The sequence below is a fragment of the Triturus cristatus genome, chromosome 3_1 (assembly GCF_964204655.1).
Source record: "Triturus cristatus chromosome 3_1, aTriCri1.1, whole genome shotgun sequence".
Taxonomy (NCBI): domain Eukaryota; kingdom Metazoa; phylum Chordata; class Amphibia; order Caudata; family Salamandridae; genus Triturus; species Triturus cristatus.
In genome coordinates this window covers 509,934,405-509,952,896 of record NC_140583.1, presented here as the reverse complement: position 1 = coordinate 509,952,896, position 18,492 = coordinate 509,934,405, and positions in this window count along the sequence as shown.

Below are 18,492 nucleotides of genomic sequence, written 5' to 3'. Positions count from 1 at the left end.
TTGATAGCTCTCTTTTTTTCTTTTACATTATTAAATTCCTAACACAGTTAGTTTATTGCTATAATATGCTTTTTTCTTATTGCTTAGCTGCATGTCTTATCATGTCATCAGCACACCACAATGTTTTCTACATATATATTTTCTTCAGATCTGGGTTCTGTCCCTCGAGATGATACTTTTCTGTCACTTTCTTTTTATTTTCCTTTTTTTTAAAGTTTTTTTTAGAAGTATAAACTGGCTGTCTGATCTCATACATTTTCCGTCTGAATCTAATATATTATATTTATTATAGTATCACAAACGTATATCTCCCCTCTTTTTTTTACAGATTGCCACCCCATTCCTCCATGTGTCTTCCCCTGTATCAGACATGTCTAATTTTGTTGTGTGGAATGTGCCTGGACTTGGGAATCCAATAAAGCATCAAAAGTAATTTATATACACTTAATGATAAGATTGCATTTTTTTAACAGGAAACTCATTGTAATCCCTCTAAATCTTTGAAATTAAAATGTCAATTGGTAGTTGAGGTTTTATCTCTCCTTCAAGTGGTCAAAAAGGTGGTGTTGCTATTTTGTGGCATAAATGTTTAACATTACAAGGTTCTCTTCTCAGAATGCGATAATGCTGGTAGATGCGTACTAGTTAATACGATTCTTCAAAATTAACCTATTATACTTTTTAGTTTTTGCCTTAAACTTAAAAGGGGCTTAGAGAGAACCCATTACTTACCTTTAGTTACCATTGGTGGGCTCCCTTGTCACTCTCTTTCCTTGCTTCCTATTGATTAGCAGCTCCTCCTGGCCTACGGTTTCCTCTTGAGATTTGGAGTCTTCGGGGGTGCTGTGGAACTTGGACCAAGTACTGCTTCCTGTGGCCAGTGTCTTCCCACTGCATCTGCTGGCTGCAGGTAACTGCGGGTACTCTTTTTCACTTTTCCACATACCCTCTTAGAGGGTGCATGTGTCCGCAGTCCCGCACTCATCGCCTCCTTGCACGCAGTCTGTTTTCTCCCCATCTCCTTCCTCCCTTCTCTGTTGTTTAATCACTCCCCTCCCATGTATGTTCTATTTTCATTAATCCCCTCCTCCTGTGTCATTGTTTGATCACTGCCCCCCACCCTCATCCCAATCATTGTTTTATCACACTGCCAGTGGTGTAACACAGGCCCCCGCAGCCCCCAAGCTCCCGGGGCCCCCTCAGTACAATACTCTTGTTGCAAAGCTCCTGATTGGGTCCAGAGGGGGCCCTCCACGTACCTCGCAGGGGGGCCCCCTCAAGTTTTATTACGCCAGCGCCCACCAACTTCGTTTCACACCCCACCCCTGTGTTGCAATCATTATTTTGAAGAATATTGTAAAACATCCTCTCCAGTGAAAAGGCATTTTTTCACTTGTACTTGTCTGTGATTAATTGGATAAGTATAAATACTTCATTAGAGAGAGGGTGAGCCAGATGAGAAATGTTATTTTATTCATTTATCTCCCAGTAAATTGCCTGCAGTCATCTTGGAGCGCACACCATGGGCTTTGTTTCCTTCCTCTGGCAGGAAAAAATACTTTTCCCCCTTACATACTTTGCTTAGCTCGAGTATATTGCCTACAGCCTACATTAGTGCTCAAAGTTAGGTGGAGACGAGGGGGCCTGTACCAGCACCTGAATTAATCTACTCGAGAAGCGATTGTAGCACCACTGTTCGCAACCACAACAATATAAATTATCTTGCATCTTGGAAAGGGCCCTATAAATATATGCTCTTAAAAAATGAAAAGGTAGCTTTTCTTTATTATTTTTGAAATGCATCCCAATTTACTTTAAGGAAAAAGGGCTGCATTATAAAAGAAAAGTATTGCTTTATTTAAAAAGCAATCACAGACATGGTGGTCTGCAGCAGGCCACCATCCCTGTGATTGGAGCCATTCACAATGGGCCACAAATTGCGACCTGCCTCATGAATATTGATGAGGAAGGTCCATTTAAAACCCACTGCAAATCATTAACAGCGTCAAACACACTGTTGTACATGGCAGTTTGCGATTTCCTTACCGGGTCAGTCACGGTTGGGGGAGGGGGGGGTCTCCGTGCAGAGGCTGCAGGTGACGTCAGGGAGTCCTGGAGGGGTCAACCCATGGTGGACTGGAACTCTGGAGCACTAGGGGACCTCACTGGGACTGGTGGCCCACATAGACCCGGGACGTAAGGGTCGATGCGGTGGTGGTTCCAGATGTCGGGTTTCTTTGTCCTCAGCAGGCTTGGAGTCTTTCTTTGGTGATTCTTTTGAACAGAGCTGCTGTTCACAGGAGATCGGGTCTTTGTTGAAGGCAGTCAGCTTCCCAGAGGTTCTGAAGGTTGCTGGCTGCAGGACAAGGTGATTTTTGGTGCAGGATCTCTGAAACTGCAGACGGGCCGGTAGTGCTGGGGACAAGTCAGTTCTTCTCTGCAGTCTCCACTGCTGTGCATCTTCTTTCGTCCTTCTTCGGAGGTTGCAGGAATCTGCCTTCTGGGTTCAGGGTTGCCCCTAAATACTGTATTTAAGGGGCATTTTAGGGGATCTTGAGGTCAGTAGTCCATGGCGCAATGGGCTACTGACCTTAGGCTGACTACACCCTTGGTGTGCTCACCCCACGTGGGGGAGTGGGCACAATCCCTAATCCTGATTGGAGAGTGCCTGCCATCTGCAAGATCACAGCACTGAAGAGTGGGCTTCACCTCGCCCCCCCCATCTGAGGGGTGGGGCGGGCAGAGGTGGGCACACCTTCTCAGCTGTTCTAATTTTTTCCGCCTGTCCTCCCACCAAAAACGGGGTGAGACAGGAAGCTTCCACTGATAGCAGGAGAGGCTGGGGGTAGCGTTACAAAGACAGCAAGGCCTATGAAGCTCCCCTGCCACAGACGGCTCTTCCTGGCCTGGGGGAGGTGTGATCACCTCCGCCCAGGAAATGCTTTGTTTCTGGGCCCAGGGAGCAAAGGCTGCCACCCCAGGGGGCCTGAAATAGGTCTTGTGGTGGCGAGCTGGTGTTTACCAGTCAGGGAACCCACCAGAGGCTGGTCCTTTTTCAGGGAGCATCTCTAAGATGCCCTCTGAGTGCATGGTATATTAAATCAGTGTGGGTTTATTGTGCTGAGAAGTTTGCTACCAAACTTCCCAGAATTCAGTAAAGCCATTAAGTTCTGTGGAGTTCGTAATGGCAAACTCCTAGACCATATACTCTATGGCTCTACTGCACTTACAATGTCTATGAATGGACTTAGACACTGTAGGGGTACAGTGCTCATGCAACTGTACCCTCACCAGTGGTATAATGCACCCAGCTAGAGGGGTGTCTCACCTATACCATAGGCAGTGTGGTGCAGGCATGGTACACAGGTATGTGTGCCATGTCGACTATACACTTTTCTCTGCACCAAAACATGCAGGCTCCAATGGCAGTGTGTGTGTTAAGGTACAGGACCTCTAAGGGTGGTACAATATGCGCTGCAGCCCTAAGAGGCCTTCCCTAGTCATGTGCCCTTGGTACCCAGGGTACCTTTTACAAGGGACTTACATGTGGCCAGAGATGTGCCAATTTTGGGTACAAAGGTACAGTGTTGGGAAAGAACACAGGACCTGGGAACCTGATTGGCAGGGTTCAGGGCACATCAATTGAAAGTGTATCAGAAATCTGGCAAAAAGTGGGGGGGTTACTGCAACAGAAACCCACGTTCCTACAATGCGCCTCTCTAAAGTGGGTAGTTGTCCTAAAGAGTTATCCTAGGGGGCTATTTCTCAACTCAACCTGCAAACTGAACTAGTTTATAAGAGAATAAATTAATTGAGATACCAAAGAATGTCTCATATGTGGAACATCCAACAGTTATCCTTTATCCTCGCAGCCAAGAGGGCAATCCCATACCTTACAAATATGCATGTTGAAATGACCAACTATAATCACTGGCGTAAATATGGAGAAATCATCTCTACAGTGTTCTAGAAAATCGTTATGGAGAATTGTAAAAAAGAATAACCAACATTTGCAAAATCACAAAAGAACGGCTAAAATATAGGGTGAACCACTTGTTAAGTGTGATAATTCACAAGCCAGTCTTAATGAAATTAATGTATTTAAGCCCGCTCTTACACGACCCGATGGGACGGCAATGGCTGATGAGAAATAGAAATAAACCCATGTTTGAAAAATAAAATCTACAATTTATGTTCCCTGAAAACAATTAATGCTAAACTTTTTGATAAGATTGTGGTGGGGGGGTGTTATGTTTCTTAGAATTTAATCCTACAATGTTCCATCCCAGGATATCTAGTACAAAGTTGGGAGCCCCTCTAGGGTTAGTATCGAGTGGCTGTGCATCAGGTACAAAGGGCACAGGGGTGGGCAGTCAATCATGACAATCCACCAAACTTAATTGCTGAAACCAGATGAAAGTGGAGCTGTTACTAACCAAATCAAAGGCTCGGTCAGAAACTGGTAAAGACCCCAACCAGAACAGAACAGAAATGCTGCCCAATTTCCACTTACGAGCCAATACCTTAAGCCCTCTACATCTGCCAACATCCAAACACAATATGAGCAAAGGCATTCTAAGCATGTACCACAAACAAACCTCATACAAATTTCAATGTGTATTGAACAAGTACAAAACCCCACAAACCACACCTACACACAGTACTACCCAATCTACAAACACCATGGCATCTGCATTCGCACACAAAATGCAACTCTGCCCCATACCACTAACACATCACCAACACAACACAAAGCCGCATTATACATACCTTTAATGCATCCAGATACATATTTCCTGTTCAAACAAAACACCAGCTCTATCCTCTACTTGCTCCTAACAGATCCCCTTTTATCATGATAAAACCTATAGTCATCCTTCCATCACACCATCCACCAACACCCACCTCCTATTTTTACCAATTACACACAACCATAGAATCCTTATACGCCACTCCACCACACACATTACCTATTCCAGCGATCAAATCTAACACAAACACTCATAACTTTTCTCCATACCCTCTTACCTGCCACATACTAATCTCCAAAGCACATCACCACCCATGTACTATTCCAATACCCCTCACCTGCAGTACTGTACATACAAATCTTTCACAGAAAACCACTACATTAATAATATCTCCACTAACTACTCCAAAAAAAAACACACAAATCTCAATATATTATATTCATTACACATATCTTTCCTTACTATGTAATCATCTATCTATATATTTATTATTTTAGGCCTACTGTACAAAAAATACAAAAAACTCTCAAAAGTTTTACTCTGTCCTACCATCACCCTACAACTCTATCAATGTATCCTCCATCTTTCCAACCCCCTTCTACTACTATGATCTCCAAAATAACCCTTCCTAGACTCCTCCTTCCTCTACACTTCCTGCCTCACCCCAAACATCAGTTACTACCATGATCTCCCAAAGAACCCCACTAAATTCTCCCTCATGCTATCTCACCTTTGACTCATTCCAAACATACTTTTTCTACTTATTCTTTCTTCCTAATCCCTTTCTACAGGTTCTTCCCTCCTCCATATCTCCTTTATTCATCCCAGACCTCAATTTACTACTGTGATCTCCCAAGTAACATTTCTGTTTTTCTTCCCTCTTCTATCTTTCCATTACTCTATTCAATCCAATGAACAGACTCATGTCCTCTGCTCAAATTAACTCGTACCTCCTTATACTAATACTATACTCATATTTCCCTATACTAATCCACCACTAATCCTTTTGGGTACCAGAGTAGCGTGCTACTCGCTGAAAAGCACTTTTGCGCCTCCTCTGGGGTAGTAACCACTATATAAATATAATTACAATTTGTTTTAAAATAGAGGTCGAGCATGTAAAAGTGAACGGGCATCATCAGAGCCAAGATGGCTTGTGAGCTGATTGCCAGCTATCTCTGCTCAATCAAAGTTGACTACAACACAATCCCCATCAAAAGCCTTCTGGATTCCACCTAACCCAGTCAACTCGCCTCAACATTTCAATATAATTAAACAAAGCAAGACTGCCTCCCACCTGCCCATTACACCAATAGATAACTTTGTTGATTATCTGCTGTGTGGATTCATATACACCCGGCTTCAGCTGTGGGTATTAACTAAAACGAACGTATATGGTGCAGCATCGGGGACAGCGAAAGTCTACTCAGCTTTGTCAAGGCCTGGAGCTGCGTCTGTTGGAAATAGGCAAACCCTGAGATACCTGCCTATTAGAAAATACAGGGGGTAGGCTGGTAAGTCGCACCATGACTTGAAGAATTAGAATTATAAGTAGTATAAACTAATAGCTCTTGAGGCCGCCGCCGGTCCTAGGAGTCACTGGCCATGGCAGTAGAATTACTTGCAACCTTTAGATCAGGACCATCAACACCTTTACAGTTAACCAAACAAGACTTTTTATCTTTAATATTACTAGTGGCATGAGAGTTAGTCTTTGCGTTCCAGGCCTTATTCCCAAGAGGCTCACTGCAGACCCTTAACATTTTAAGGGTTCTATCTATGTTAGAAAATCTTTGACGAAAAAGCTTCAAGAGTTTCTTCAAAAGAAGTTCCACTTCAGTGTAGATATCCATCAGCAGAGTGTCTATTTGCGAGGATATCATGACGCATGAATCCCCAACTACTTCAGGGTTCTTAGACTCTACATTAATACAGTCATTACTCACCACGCATAGGGCCTTGCTGATTAATACCAGCGCCCCTTTTGGCTGTGGTCGCTTTCTTGTTTTTTCTCCCAACAGACAGGGTTAGTTCGGAGGTTGATTCATTAGGGGGGATGTGAACCACTACAGCCACTTTCATCATGTTGGGACCTTTAACCACATGTTCCGAGTACATAATATGATTAACAGTAGTTGGTACCATAAATCAATTACCATTACCTGTGATCAGTCGCCAAAGGAGAGTTTTTCCTTTTCCCCCTAATGCTCTTTTACTCTTAGGCACCATGTGCAAGAGGAAAGAGATGGGACCCTGCACAGCATTGTCCAGGGTTGGACTGGCACAGATGGACACACTTTTTTCCTTGTCACCCGGGCACATCCTGCACCGCAAGATCAGAAGAATAAGTTACTTATGTTTGGTAACACCCTGTCTCATAGAGACTATCTAGCTACAGACTATTTACCTTAGAATTATGCCCAGGGGTCAAACTGGATTTTTTTGTGTGAGCAGTACCCCTAGGCGCCAGTAGGTGGCGTTGTCCAGCTTCACGTGACGTCAGCAGCGCCGGAAGTGATGCCACCCCAGCAAGTTTACATCAGCTTCTTTTCACTACTTTCCATGCCAGGAACGCGGAGCCATGAAGAACACTGACTAGGTCCCTGAAAAGGGGACAGTCCTGTCCCTAAAATTCAGCTTGCAGAGCGGGGAGGATGAATAGGTCAGCAAGGGATCTGCGGCTAGATAGTCTCTCTACCAGATAAGGCATTACCAAAGGTACGTACCTTGTTCATCGGATACAGACTTCTAGCTGCAGACTCCTTAACTTAGAATAGATATTTAAGCAATACCTTCTCGGAGGTGGGTCTTTGGAACTGATTCACACTAGAAAGTCCTGCAGGACCGAACAAGCAAAGAGCCCATCCCGACGGACCTGCCTGTCCAGATAGTAATGCTTCATGATTGTTTTTAGAGAAGCCCACATTGCTGCCTGGCAGATATCCAGGACCAGAACTCTGCATGCTAGCGCAGTAGTTGCATCCTTAGGTCGGGTGGAATGAGCACATAAACCCTCAAAGGGTTGCTTCTTGGCCAAAGAGTGTTTAATTAACAAGGGAACCCAATTGTAATGGCCAGGGACATTACAAGTACAAAATAGACACTGACAGGGGAGATTCACACAGAACACAATGAATGTAGGCCTGAAATCAGTGCTATATTAAAGCTGTCCAGCCGGACAGAACATTTTATAATGTATAAAATCACATAAAACACAAGACTAAAGTGGGACACAATCCTGCGTCCAACGCAACATATATTACAAAGACACAAATTAACTGAAATTCACAAATTCAGAAAAAGGCTCAGGCAGGACAAAAAATGCTTGTAACTTGTATAAAGGAATGCAACAAGCAAACAATATGTAGAGACACCGTTACACATCAAAAATTAATTCAATTGAGTTTACGGTGCATATAAGTTCGACGACGTTTTGATCCCCTAGAAACAATATTGGGATTATCATCAGGACGTAAAAGTTACATGCCTGAGGGAATTTTAGCCTGAAAGACAATAGTGAAAGGTAGGGGCGAAAAAAGAAAAAGAAGTAGATCAAAATGACTTTAGAAAAAATGATCTATAACATAATGCTAGTGAGAGACAAAGTGGTACAACTCTTCCATCCATGTACTGATGTCGTGTACTAGGTGTTGATATAATACACATGCTGGATGAAAATTGGTAAGAACCAATGATGTCAAGGTGCCATTTCACACGTAGCACCCATGCCCTAACACTTTAAGGTCTTGATCCATTGCTGCACCTTGAGATCTTAATGCAGAGCACAATCCAACAGGAGATTGTCTGTTTCTGAACAGCCTACCCCTTCTTCGCTCCGACATACCCCACGAAGAGTTGGTTGTCCACCAAGAACTCTCTCATGTGGTCAAAGTAGAACGACAACGCTCTTTTTGGGTCCAGTCGGTCAAGTCCTTCTTTTTCTTTAGAGGCATGTGGCAGAGCATAAAAAGTAGGCAGGGTGAAAGACTGGCCTACATGAAAAGGAGTGACAGCTTTTAGCTGAAAGGAAGTTATAGTGTGAAGAACCAGCTTGTACGGAGGCTTAGATGACAAAGCCTGAAGCTCACTGATCCTACGGCCAGATGTTGTTTCCACCAAGAAGGCTGTCTTGGTATATGGCTCATTACATCGCGATGTACTACATTGCGGGCTTTGACAACGCAGTCGTTACAACGACCGCGTTGTTAGTACACAATGCATTTACATCGCAAGTCATTACATCGACTTGCACTAGGGGGCTTGCTGGACTTAGGAATAGTATTAATTACTATTCCTACTCCAATTTGCGCAACAGTAGGGAAGGTGTTGCAATTAATTTCTGTTAGACCTGGCAGCATTGGCGTGGGTCTCCCTTCCATTTTTTTTGCTGTTGCCTCATGTGTTTTTGCTGGTTATATTTGCTTTGTTCACTGTGCCACTGCTGTTCAGTGCCACAGTGCAAGTGCTCCCTATGGTAAATTGATGTATGAATTAGTGACTCCATGATTGGCTTGATTTGTTTACTTGTCAGACCCTTGTATAGTGCACTGTGTGTGCCCAGGGCTTGTAACCAATGCTGCTGGTGGGCTTGCAGCACTGATTGTGCCACCCACCGGAGCAGCTTGTAAAGTGTGTCTCAGGTCTGCCACCGCAGAGCCTGTGTGCAGTCTGGTACTGCCATGCTGACTGGGCAAGTGCACCCACTTGCCAGTCCCTAAACCTTCCCTTTTACACATATTAGTCACCCCTATGGTAGGCCCAAGGGCAGGGTGCATTGTAGGTAAAGGTAAGACATGCCCTTGTGTGTGGCATGTCCTAATAGCCATTTTCGTTTATCACTATTGCAAGGCTACCTGTTCTCCATAGGCCAGAATGGGCAGTTTGATTATTACATTTTACAATCCTAACTGACTCAGGGAACATGGTAGAAATTCAAGTTTAGTATGCCTGAACTCAGAATGATAAAATACATCTTTTAGTGAAGTTGGTTTTAACATTCTGTGTTTGAAAATGCCACTTTTAGAAAGTAGGTATTTTCTCGTCTATCCATCCAAACCTGCCTCTACTAGGCTGTGTATTCCTTGTCTGGAGTTTGAGTGACAGGGCTGGGGGATTCCAGGAGACAGGGTGAGTCAGCCCAGTGGTGAATACAGAGATCTGCCTCTAGATGGGAGGAAGGAGTTGCACCTGGGACCTGAATAGGACTGTGCCTTCCCTCCACAATGCTGCCTCCACCTCCTGTGGTGCATCTGATGTCTCTGCCCTGCGCTCTGAATGGAAAGAAGGAGACATGTCAACAAAGTGCTCCAGGACTGACCAGAACTGGTTTGGACTAGGCAAAGGCCTCTCTGCCTTCAGAGAACAAAGGAAAACTTAGTATAAATATTGGGACCCAGACCCAAGAACTTTAGATCACTTCTGGGAATCAAGACAAACCTTTGCTGAGGGGAAGAACCAGGAAGCTGAAGGAGGAGACTACCCCTGTGCTGTGTGTTTGGGGGTTGGCCTGCAGTGGTTGCTTCATTGCCAAAGAGAGGAGAAAAGGACTGAGTGTGCTTTCTATCAACTTGAAGAAGAATCTCCAAGGGCTTGAACTAGAGCTTGCCTCCTACCTGAAGTCTCAGGGATACAAGACTTCACCAACCAGCTCCCCCTCTTAATTCCCTTGCTGGGAATTGAATTGCCTGCTGTTGTGCTGGGTCTTCTGAGAGATTGCGTGTCGCTGGGAGCTGGAAGCGCGATGCAACAACGAGAAGCGTGTCGCCGCCGCAGCCGCTGTCATCGCATCGCCGAGGAAGCGAGCCGCCGCTGCCATCATCGCATCACCGAAGCGTGGCGCATCGCCAGAGAAGCGGGACGTTGCCACAGAGGTCATCATCGCAGCTCCAGAGAAGCGCGTCGCATGGCCTGTCGTGGCTCCAAGGATCATCGAGTCACCGCACGGCCGTCGGGCGTGTCGCATCACACCAACGTTGTCGCATCACAACCAAGACGCTATTTTGTCACATAGCACCGGAGAAGAGTATCACATCGAGGTGCCAGCGTGTCGCATCGCACCGGAGAGCAATAAGAAACCGACGCATCAACTCCCCACACAGTAAGGAAGTGAGCATCAACTCCCCTGCGCAGCAGTAAGGAACCGACGCATCCACTCCCCTGCGTGTAAGGAACCAACACATCACTCTCCCTGCAACCCTTTTGTTTTCTTTGCACTACGCATCTAAGGTACATTGAGAGTAAAGTGTCGCATTTACAACTTGAGAGAACTGAGCTATTTTATAACGTTTGAGAGACTCTTTTAAGTACAGTATTGTGGATTTTTGTCATTTGGTCTTGTGTTAAGTCTATATAAAAATACTTATTTTTATAATACAATCTGTGTAGTGTCCATCTGTAGTGTTGTCACTGTATTACTGAATGTGTTCACAAATGCTTTACACACTGCCTCTGAGATAAGCCTGCCTGCTCGTGCCAAGCTACCAAGGGGGTGAGCAGGGGTTATTTTAGGAGTGTAACCCCTGACTCTGACTAGACGCAAGGGTCCCTATTTGTCACAAGTACCTACCTATGCCAACTAGAGACCCCAACAATTTCCAATACCTCAGCACCCCCTAGTGCAAGTCGTTGTAATGACTTGCAATGTAAATGCATCGTGTACTAACAACGCGGTCGTTGTAACGACCGCGTTGTAATAGTAGCGCAATGTAATGACAGCGTTGTAAACGCTGTTTCCCGCCGTCTTGATGGTAAGGAGCCTGAAAGGACGGTTGTGCAATAGCTCAAAGGGAGCGCACATCAGAAACGTTAGGACTAGAGTAAGGTTCCACTGAGGCTTCGTGAAGGAGGAAACATGCTGCAAAGATTTCAAGAACCTATGTACAACTGGGGATTTGAAGAGGGAGGGCTGATCAGGCAACCAAAGAAAGGCTGAGATGGCAGAAAGAAAGCCCTTTAAGGTGCCTAGAGCAAAGCTCTGCTGTGAAAGGTAAATGATCAAGAGAAGGACATGAGAGAGGGGAGCAGAAATTGGGTCAATCTGTTTCTTTGTACACCATGTTACAAACTTGCCCCAACGGCAGGCGTAACCCTCTTGGTAGGGAACGCCTGGCTGCCAAGATAGCATTGCAGGCTTTAGACGGAAGGTCGAAAACTGTCACCAAATCTCCAGTGGGACGTTAAGGAATGTGCCAGGATTTACACAGGAATTAGAGACTTCGAAGACCAAGCTCTCTGGAGTAGGGTGATGCACAAGGAACTGGGGTCCCTGGGGAGAGGCGATGGCAGCAGGCAATTGTCCTGTTCACGAGTCCCTGTGCTGGGCTTGGGCCAAGCCCCATGCAGGACGTCCGTGAGGGCTTCATTAAATGGGAGAAGCAGTTGTGAAGGGGTCCCACGTGGCAGAAGAACCTCTGTCAAGACGTTAATCTTGAGTCCCGCTGAGGGAAAGTTAAACTCCAAGACCTCAGCTGCCCTTTTCAACACTATAGCAAATGGTGCTCCCTCCTCCATAGCCATGATAGGGGGAGAAAGCATGCCAGTATCTGGAGAAGTGTCCAGTCCACTGGCCTCCGCAAAGTCTGAACAGTAGTTTATGTTGGAATCTAGGGACTGGTATTCTTCAGGGTTCAGCGCATGTAGGTGGAGGGTTCACAAGTTCGAGTGGAGAACCCTCCCAAAGGAGCAGCCTGATCAGAGGACTGATGGCCATGCTGAACAGCTTGGTGTACTAAGCTCTCCAAGCCCAGTCTGGAGCCACAAGGATGATTTGAGCCTGGTCGTTCCTGATCTTCTTGAGAGCTCTGGGCAGGAGTGGTATGGGTAAAAAGGCATACAGATATGGATATATCTATATATAGATATATACATATCCGTTTCACCAAGTCCCACAGTCAACCGCTGAACTCTAGGCGGGTGCATTAATTACGCAAGGTGGGTACTCGTGTGTTACACAAAAACTCATTTAACAGGTTTAGAGCACTCAACGGGGTTAAAAAATATTTATTTACAGCAAATCTTCTTGCATACGCGTTTTAGCCTGGTGCCTTCTTCAGTGCCATGAAATGCTGTTAACACCGTGCATTAATTCCAATTGGCTTAAATATCCAATGTTCCTTTCTGACTGGTAGGTTCTTAACTAATGGAATAAAGCACACAATATCCGCCCTCAGCCGTTGCAGGAAACAAACTGACGTTTTCGTGGGTGTCATTCGAATGGCTTGGCATCCCCAAATTTGAATAACTTGCGACCTCCATTGGTCAACAGAAAGCTATGCCAAGAGCAGTTCAAGTGGTTTCACAATTACCTCCGTTTCCCCAAGTCCCACAATCCACAACTGATCTCCAGGCGGGTGCATCCATTATGCAAGGTGGGTACGCACGTGTTACACAACAACTCATTTAACAGGTTTGGAGCACTCAACTGGTTTAAAAAATATTTATTTACAGCAAATCTTCATATATATATATATTCACTTAAAAAACCATAGGTTTCACACATGTTATAGTTAGCTAGACATTTCCCTCGTAAAAAACCAATGAAATTCCCCCGTTATAGTTAGTGCAGGCAACTATAACTCACGCGACCACAATCCTCTGCTGATGACGTCAGATATTACATCATTGTATTTAGACACCTATTTACCCATGTCTTCTTCCATTAATCTTTAGCTATACATATATTACAAATATTTATTTTTCAGAAAGACACATATGTAATCAGTGATGTAATATCTGACGTCATCAGCAGAGGATTGCGGTCGCGTGAGTTGTAGTTGCCTGCACTAACTATAACGGGGGAATTTCATTGGTTTTTTACAAGGGAAATGTCCAGCTAACTATAACATGTGTGACACCTATGGTTTTTTAAGTGAATTTGCAAGGTTTTTTAAATGCTAATTCCTAACTATAACGTGTGTGAAACCTATGGTTTTTTCAGTGAATTTGTACGGTTTTTTAAATGCTAAGTTATGTATTTATTAATATTTTTTTTTCAGGTTCTTCACCGTGCGTTGTGCATGCCGTGCGCGCACGGTGCGCGCACCCCGCGCTTTTTTGGAAAAAAAAATGTTTTTTTCATCCTTGGGGGTCCTTCAGTGACCCCCTGACAAATGCTAGGGGGTCAGGAACTGTCCACCCTGCCCCCTTTTCACGTTCTCCACCTTTGTTTTTCACTGCCTCAGACTGCAAGAGACAAAATGGCGGCCGACACTTCCTGATTTCGACCGATTAGAATGTTTACTGACATCTAACAACCAATCAGAATTGCGCTCGCGCACGTCACCGTGCGCATACGGTGCGCGCACGGTGCGAGGCTATAGATATGTATGTACTTTTAACTGCAATTTTCTCAGGAACTAATGAACAGATTGACTCCAGATATGCAAAAGGCACATCCCTGACCTGAGGACTACCTCTTTGCCAAATTTAAAGTAATTCTGTTCAGGCGTTTGGGCTGTACCTTGGACTAAAGGTCCCTATGGAAAATTGCATGGGAAAAACGCGTTTTGGGACCCCCCTTTTTTCTCAGCCCACGCTTGACGAATCCCCCCGAGACTTTCAGGGTAGGAGCGGAGCGGAGCGCCCCATCTATTTTGACAATTTCGCGAGGATTCATCAATCGGCGCCAAAGTTATTCCAAATAGAATGTTGCGGATTTCCTATGGAAACACGGTCCTAACTATAACTATCTACTGGCGACCGCCAGTAGATAATATATAAATATATATATATGTCTATCTATATATGTACATAATATATCTAGATAGATATATTTACTATCCATCCTACTGGCGGTTGCCAGTAGGTAGTTATAGTTAGGACCATGTTTCCATAGGAAAAGTGTTTTTTTACTTGCCCATATCTTTGGCCCCGTTTGACGAATCTTCACAAAATTTCCCAAAAAAAGAATGCTGGCTCAAGCTAATAATAAACAGAGGACCTCCAGGACCTCCCATGGCCCCAGGGACCACCACCTCCCCAAGGCTATATTAAAAAAATTGTATCGGCGGCTGCATGGGCTTCACCAGGCCCAAAAGACCTCCACCTTCCTGGGAATATGTTAAAAGTCTGTATTAGTGGGGCCGTGCAGACTCCCCCCCCCCCCCCCACCCCCGGGCACCAGCACCTTCCAGGGGAATTATTTTTTGTTTTAGTAGAAGGGGGGGCATGCAGCCCCCATCTTGGGCCGTTCTCGACCCCGGGGACCACCACCTCCACAGGGCAGGCCCTTGAAAATCAGAGGTGGGTCGCGCAGCACCCCTCTGAGAGCCGAATATGGCCCTGGAGACCCCCCCCCCCCAAGGCTGGCTCGTGCTATGTCCCGGGGTGCCACACCTGGGACATAGCTGTTTGCTTTGTTTCTACCGCCAAGCAAAAGCAAACACTCTGCTTCCAGCAAGCACACGATGTCAAAGTGCTCCCGCTTGCTGGAAGCAGCGGTTTCATTTCTTTGCTAGCCTGCACACATGCGGGCAGGGAAAGAGATGAAACTGTTGCTCTCGCACGCAGGAAGTTGCATTTTCAGCAGCTCTTTCATGTGAGAGCAATGCCTGCAGAAAGGTCAGCAACGAGCAGAAAGAGCCAAGATAAAGGTGAGAAACAGGCAGAAAGAGGCAAATCAAATGCCAGAAACCAGAAGCAGGAGGCAAAATAAAGGTCAGCAATGAGTAGAAAGAAGCAAAATAAAGATGAGAAACAAGCAGAAAGTGACAAAATAAAGGACAGCAACAAGCAGAAAGAGATAAAATAAAGGTGAGAAACGAACGGAAAGAGGCAGAATAGAGTTCAGAAGGGAGCAGAAATAGGCGCAATAAAGGTCAGCAACAAGCAGAAAGAGGCTTAATAAAGTGAGAAACGAGAAGAATGAGGCAAAATGAAGGTCAGCAATGAGCAGAGAGAGGTAAAATAAAGCTCAGAAAAGAGCATAAAAAAAGCAGAATAAATGTCAGAAACGAGCAGGAGGAGGCAAAATAGAGGTCAGAAACGAGCAGCAAGAGGCAGAATAAATGACAGAAATGAGAATAGAGGTCAGAAACAAGCAGAAAGAGGCAAAATAAATGTGAGAAACAAGCAGAAAGAGGCAGAAAAAAGGTCAGGATCCAGAAGCAAAAGGCAAAATAAAGGTGAGCGATGAGCAGAAAGAGGCAAAATAATGGTGAGAACCTAGCAGCTAGAGGCAAAATAAAGGTCAGCAATGAACAGAAAGAGGAAAAAAAAGGTGATAAAAAATCAGAAAGAGGCAAAATTAAGGTCAGCAACGAGCAGAAAAAAAGACAAAATAAAGGTGAGAAACTAGCAAAAAGAGGCAACATAAAAGTCAGAAGGGAGCAGAAAGAGGCAGAATAAATTTAGGCAACAAGCAGAAACAGGCAAACTAAAGGTCAACAACGAGCAGAAAGAGGCAAAATAGATGTCAGAAACTAGCAGAAAGAGGCAGAATAAAGGTTAGAAATGAGCAGTAAGAGGCAGTATAAAGGTGTGAAGCGAGCATAAAGAGGCAAAATAGAGGTCGGAAAGGAGCAACAAGAGGTAAAAGAAAGGTCAGAAACCAGCAGCAAGAGGCAGAATAAAGGTCAGAAAGAGGCAACATATCAGGCACAATGAGCAGCAGGAGGCAAAATAGAGGTCAGAAATGAGCAGCAAGAGGCAGAATAAAGGTCAAGAGCAAGTAGAAAGAGTTAAAATAACAGACAGAATGAGCAGAACAACGCAAAATAGTGGGCAGAAGTAGGCAGAGAAGAGGCTGAAAATGATCAGAAAAAGCAGAGGGGGCACAAAACTGAACCAAGCTGGACAGGAGGACTGCCACGGGTCTACTTAGACACTCACATACCCACACACAGATCCCCACAGGCACTCCTACACCCACTTACACAGCCATGTACACACAAAGTCACTCACACACCCACTCACACAACCACTGAGAGACCCATACAGCCACTCACTCACCCACTCACCTACCTATACAGCCACTTACACACCCACCCTCAAAGGTTAAAGGTAACAGGAAATAAAACTTTTAAAAAACAATTAAATTCACTTAAAATACCAAAGGTTACAGGAAAGTTGCAATTAGGTAATAGAATTTAAAAAAATGTAAAAGTTCACTTAAAAAAACAAAGGGGCATTATAGTAAGGCTCAGATTTCACCCATACAAAAGCATTGAAATTCAGCAGTTATAGTAACCTGAGCTAACTAAAACGTATGCCGCCGCAATTCAGTGCTTATGAGCTCACATATTACATCACTCATGACATGATCAGTGACATCATTGATGACATCTCAAATAACATCAATCATGACATCATTAACAGAACCACACATGTACCAACTCACATCCCCATACAAGCTCTCATAAACCCATTCACCCAACCACTCACATACCCATTCACAGTCCCATACAACTACTGATACACACAATCTCACTCATACAGCTACTCACACAGCGACTCACTGACCCATACAGCCACTAACACACCCACAAAACCACTCACACACCTGTTCGCAGACCTATACAGCCACTCACACACTCATACAACCACTCACATACTCATTCACTCACCCACGCAACCACTCACTCACCCATACAGCCACGTATACATTTATACAGCTACAAACAGAGCTACTCACCCATACAGCCACTCATATATCCATTCACTTATCCATAAAACCACTTACATACCCATTCGCACATCAAGTCACTAACACACCCACTCATCAACACAGCCACTCACACATACTTAATCTGCAAAACAGCAACTCACACACCCACTCACTTACCCATACACCCACTTACACATGCAGTCACTCACCCATAGAGCCACTCACACAGCAACCCAGTCACCCATACACTCACACTCATCCACCCATAAAGCCACTCATATAGCCATGAGTCACTGATAAAGCCACTCTCACACATACTCACCCACACATATAGCCACTCACATAGTCACTCACTCGCCTATACAGCTACTCGCACATCCACTTATTCACCTATACAGCCACTCACACACCCATACAGTTCCTCATACACCCACTCCCACACTGATACAGACAGGGTGACTTTAAGTTTTATGGGTGGGTAAAGGTATTGGGTGGTAGGGGTATTATTAGGGGTTAGGGAGGGTAGGGATATTGGGTAGGAAGTTTATTTTTAGGTTTTCGGGTGGGTAAGGGTATTGGTGATTACGGTATTTTTAGGATTTAGCATAGATAGGGGCATTGGGTGGTAAGGGTATTTTTAGGGTTTAGTGGTGAATAAAAGTATTGGGCAAGGGTATTGGGTGGTAACTGTATTTTTAGGGGTGGGTAGGGGTGATAAGGGTGTTTTTAGGGTTTGGGGGTTGGGTAAGGGTACTGGTGGTGAGGCTATTTTTAGGATTTTGGGGTGGGTATAAGTATTAAGTGGTAGGGGATTTTTAGGGTGTAGGGGGTTGTGATAAGATGTAGATAGATAAACACACATACATATATTCATATGTAAGTGTTTATATATATATATATACATACATACATACACGTGTGTGTAGGAAGTTTCACTTACCAGACATATACACTTATATTTTCATTGTAAAGACATGCGTGGGATAGGCATATGCGTGGTGAAGGCATATGCATGGTAAAGGTAATGCGCGTTGTTCCTTCATACATCCACTGCAAGGAGCTTGAGGACCGCTTCCTCAAGGCCTTTGGGTGCATCGTGTGGCAATCGGCACAGGTCTTCTGTCGTGTATGGTTAAACAA